The following is a 5487-nucleotide window of genomic DNA, read 5'->3' as shown; positions in this document are numbered from 1 at the left end:
TATCTCCAGTTCCTTTAAAAAAAAATCCAGAACGATCACCGTGAGACCTTGCAGGTCGCCGCTGCCGCGAGTCTTTGGTCGCCGTGAGTCCTTGTCTGCCGCTGCCGCTGCCATCGTGATTTCCGGTGCTCCAAACGATTACCGATGCTCCATGCTCCGTATAGCACCTATAGATTTGGGGATGGGGATTTTTTAGATGGTTAGTTTAGGTAATTCACATTTAGCAAGGGCATTTTGATATTTTAAAAAAAATTATGATAATTGACATCAACATATATGGTATATTCTATAATGACTAATGATGGGGTTCGAATCTAATTTGATATTATAGAATGAGTGTTTTTATAATAATGGCATTTTCTTTAGGTGATGATGCTGTAAATTAAATAAATAAATAAAATCACTTATTAACATACTTATTCTGTTCCAAATGAATTCCAAAAAATGCGAAACTTTGAAACTTTTTTTTTTCCTTTTCCATGTAGACCCAAATTCATGTACTAATTGAGGACAAAGTATTATAGTGTGGATCCCATAGATAATTATGTGAAAGCATGTGATTTTTTCCTATTCTATTGGTGTGAATCTTTTTTCCTATGTGCTCTATTTGTTTTTGTATCAAATGGTAGAAAAAAGAAAAATTTCTTATAAAATAAGATTTAGTACCATCTTTTGGCGTAAGATACAAACAAAGATGTTGAAAAAAATAGTCACGTAGAGTAGCATTTAATAAGAAAAAAAGAAATTTACAACAAAACAAATAAGGATTAAATTTAAATTTGGGAAAAATGGTTTATGTGGAGGAGTGTGGGATTGTGCCCAAACACAAGAGGGGCAAAAAGACCACCTCATTCCCCATAAAATGAGAAATGGCCCTCGCTTGATGCTTCTATATGCACTCTCATTAGCCTTTGTGCATGATTAGGGCTATAGGGGCCACATCCCCCAAAAAAACTCTTCCCCTTAAATTTGCATAAAATGTGAAAGGCTTTACATAAGGTGCAAAGATTTTTTTTTTTTTTTTTTTTATACAATATGACACAAGTAGAGATCACAAGACCTTACCCAATAATCTGGTACACACGGTTTTACCTCTCTTCGCTATCTTGAGAAAAACAACGATAATATGAAGGAGAGAAAATAGGGATTTAATTGGCTTAATTGGGAGGTAGCCGAACCTCTATTCTCAACAGAGAATTTGTAGTGAAAACAATTCTTATCCTTTCCATTTCATTAAGCTATTAAATAGGGTCACATCTGATATGGGAACCGTCCAAACTCCTCTTTAGTTACAACTACAACACTCCTACCACTATTACAACTACTATCCGTTCACAATATCTAACCCTAATAACTTACCACAATGACACAATAACCTACAATAACTAATCACAATATCCACTCACGACACAACTCATAATCGCACATAACAAATTCCTCCCGCTAGAGTTTGGTTTTGTCCTCGAGACCGGTATCTTCCCATGCCTCCTCTTCGTAACAACCTTCGATCAAGAAAAATTTATTGCATCGATGTCCAGGAACAAAGTGGTCATTACAATTGTAACAAATTCCCTTAGCTCGCCTGTCTTGCATCTCCGTTGAAGTGAGTCGACGAATAGGAAGATTTAAACCTTGATCATTTGGTTCGATATCACGTGGGATGCTTTCTTTTTTGAGTGAATGATCATGCACCTCATACAAACGAGCCAATCCAATAGCTGCGGAAAGAGTTGTGGGGCATCCCGCAAGAACATCAACCTTGATCAAATCCTTCAATCCACTAACGAAAGAAGCTAACTTGCTGGTTCAATTGAAGAGGCCCCACCTTCGAGAGGAGCTTTTCAAACTGGGTTTGATAGTCTCAAACCGAGCCAAGTTGTTGTAACTTAGCCAATTCTCCGAAGAAGTCTTAGAATTGGTTAGGTCCAAAATGCAAGTGCAACCCATCCCAAAAGACTTGCCAATTTATCAAATCTTGATATTGTTTAAAAATTTAGAACCATAGTTGCGCATCCCCTTCCAAATGAAAGGATGCCAATGCTACCTTCTCCTCCACCGGTGTCTGATGGAATTTAAAGAATTACTCCACCCGACAAACCCAATTGGCGGCATCTTCCTCCCATTGTATCGCGGGAAGTCCAATTTCACCAATTTGGGCATAAATGACTGATTGGAGTTGGAAGAGCAAGGTGGTGGACTATTGTCTGAAATTCTTAGGCCACTCGAAGGGAGTGAAGCTCTCGAATTCTCGCCTACCTCTTGTTGCGTGGGGGATGGTGAGGTGTTGAACCTCTTGATAACTTCTGCAAGTTTTGTAAGGATTTATTGCTGGCCTTCTTGGAGAGAGTGCACGTCTTCCTCAAGCTTCTCTATATGTTGCTCCATACCCAAACTCTGATACCATGCTGGTACGTGCACGGTTTTACCTCTCTTCGCTATCTTGAGAAAAACAAGGATAATATGAAGGAGAGAAAATAGGGATTTAATTGGCTTAATTGGGAAGTAGCCAAGCCTCTATTCTCAACAGAGATTTTGTAAGGAAAACAGTTCTTATCCTTTCCATTTCATTAAGCTATTAAATAGGGTCACATATGAGATGGGAACCGTCTAAACTCTTCTTTAGTTACAACTACAACACTCCTACCACTATTACCACTACTACCCGTTCACAATAACTAACCCTAATAGCTTACCACAATGACACAATAACCTACAATAACTAATCACAATAACCACTTACGACACAACTCATAACCGCAAATAACATAATCCCTCCAGATGGCATAATAACAATCAACGACGAGAAAAATCAATGCAAAAACTAAATGATGATGTGAAATATCGATCAGCCATAAATTCACGTTTATGTTAAATCCCCTTGAAAACTAATCCATGTAAAAAATGTTTTCTTTTCACTTACTTAAAAAGAAAAGAGAAATGTTTTTTGGGCCTTCAAAGGAAGGTATGCTAGCATCCTCTCTCTATCTCTTCTCTTCATATGAAATAATCTCACTGCCTCTTGTGTGTGAAATCGTTTCATTGCACCTCATTAGTGTGCTCGCGCTCCTCTACACTTTCTCTGAGAGCCTTGTCCTTATTATTTTTTTTTAATGAGAAATAAAAATAAAATTAAACCGAAAAAATTTGATACATCAATGTTTGAATAGGAGACGTTAATGCTATTTAAATTGGTCATGGCTTTATGCGCCAGACAAACCATAAGGAGTACCACATCATTGGTAGGCTTGAGCCAAAAGAGCGTGAGGGTTAGCGTTTCATATATATTAAAAAACGATGAAAGTATGCTCGAAATCCACGGTGTGTTATTGCTTCTAAAAATTAGATTCACTACAAGAAAAAGGGGTATTTGCGACACTTTTTTAGAGACGGACATATTTTCTGTCTCCTAAATTAATCATTCGAGACATATATAAATTCGTCACTAAATTTTGATTATTTGAGACAAAGAATATACCGTCGCAATATTTGAGACGGATTATTTCCGTTGCTATTGTACTGTCCCTATATATTTAACAATTGGGACAGAAAACTTACCGTCTCAATTTTTGAGACAGATATTTCCGTCCCGTCAGCGATTGAATTTATATCTATTACGACAGACAGTTTTTCCATCTCTAAATGGACAATTAGGGACAAAAATAATTTTGTCCCTAGTTATGAAGCAATTGAGACAGATTATAACCGTCCCATATTTAGGGACGGATTATTTTCTGTCTCAAGTATTACGAATTGGGACATTTTATACTCCATCGCTACTGCTCACGTATTTTCCTATCAGTTTTATATCTATTATGACAGATAGTTTTCCGTCTCTAAATTGGCATACCTATATAGCAATTGAGACAGATTTTAACCGTCCCATATTTAGGGACGGATTTTATTCTGTCTCAAGTATTATGAATTGGGACAGTTTATTCTCCATCGCTACTACTCACATATTTCACCTTCCCACGCAACACTTAGCCAACCGCGCTTTTCCATATTTCGACCACTCTGGAATTATAAGAAGGGGAAAATCACTACACCGCTGCTCGCATTCCTCTTTTCCAAAATCATAGCCGATGCTCGCATACCTGCTCGTCATATTTCAACCGAGATTTTCCAAAATCGAAGACCTAACAGGGTCATTATATTTCACGCCTTCACTCACTGGTTTCCCACGCAGTGAGCAACCATTGTAAATCTCCAAGAAATCCGATCATCTTCCTTCCCAAAACTGAAACCCAAAGTCAGGTACGCTATTTTCCTCTCCCACTTCTCTTTATTATGATTTTTCTTGTATTTCGATCTATTCATTACCATTAAATCTCATATTACAACCGAGTTTTTCAAAATCTAAGAGTAAAGCCTTTCCGCCTTCACTCCCTGTTTCCCACGAAGTGAGAGCACCGCTGTAAATCTCCCTCAAAATCGATCATCTTCCTTTCCAAAAGGTGAAACCCCAACTCAGGTATGCTATTTCCCTCTCTCACTTCTCTTCATTATGATTTTTCTTGTATTTAGATCTTTTCCTTATCATTAAATCCAGTCATATTTCAACCGAGCTTTTTCAAAATCGAAGATCTAACAGTGCCTGGTTTCCCATGAAGTGAGAGCAACCATTGTCAAGAACCCCTGAAGAAACTCGATCATCTTTCTTCCCAAAAGCTGAAACCCTAAGTCAGGTATGCTATTTTCCTATCTCACTTCTCTTTATTACGATTTTTCTTGTATTTTGATCTATTCCTTACCATTAAATCAGCATAAGAGAGAAATCCATGGAAATGGTGGAGTTCCTGTCTTTTACCATGATCATTGTAGTGTTTCTTAATATGTTTGGATGAGTATTCTTGCTCTTTTTTTTTTTTTTTTTTTTTTTTTTTTTACACCTATGAGCAGCGTGGTATATGAGATGAATCCACAGAAGTGCCCTTTTAATGCTTTCCAAAATTTCAGAATGAATTCAATACCCATATCCAGAACTAATTCATGGGATACAACGGTGAGTAACATATTAATCTTGAATTAGAAATTAAATTGATCCATTATTTGTGCTGCAGTTCCAGAGATTGAATGGTTTAAAAATATGTGATTATGATGGCTGATCATGGAACAGTTTGCATCATGTAATAGCATAAAAAACTTAGAATTTACAGATCAAAGACTGGGACAGGGTTAGGAGTGTATGAATTAGGAATTAAGTAGAGGAGTCTACTATTTTCCCTGACTGCAGCACATGCCATGTGCTGCAGTCTATTTTATTTTCCCCTGTTTTTAGGGATATTTAGGCCAGATTTGATGATGGTTGAATTTTCAGTTTTTTAATCATAGATGATAATTGAGGCTTCCACCCCTTACTCTATAAAATAGATTCCCACTATCTCATATCATGTGCTTTTTTTCCCCTATTTGAAATAGGTGCAAATGAGAATCCATGTGGCTAACTCTATTTAGTTGGATAGGTTGAGTTGGAGGAGGTGTTGCTTG

General features: G+C 37.1%; 1 long non-coding RNA gene across 1 annotated transcript; it reads left to right on the top strand.

The window, feature by feature from the left end:
• The first annotated feature begins 4084 nt into the window (after nt 1-4084).
• LOC122067227 lies at nt 4085-4686 on the top strand. The gene is made up of 2 exons (XR_006136632.1): nt 4085-4471; nt 4611-4686. It is a non-coding gene; the product is annotated as an uncharacterized LOC122067227 (long non-coding RNA).
• Nucleotides 4687-5487: the final 801 nt, after the last annotated feature.

This window comes from Macadamia integrifolia, unplaced genomic scaffold, assembly GCF_013358625.1.
Source record: "Macadamia integrifolia cultivar HAES 741 unplaced genomic scaffold, SCU_Mint_v3 scaffold2769, whole genome shotgun sequence".
Classification (NCBI taxonomy): Eukaryota; Viridiplantae; Streptophyta; class Magnoliopsida; order Proteales; family Proteaceae; genus Macadamia; species Macadamia integrifolia.
Note: the sequence above shows the minus strand (reverse complement) of the source record. Positions and strands in the feature narration are given on the sequence as shown.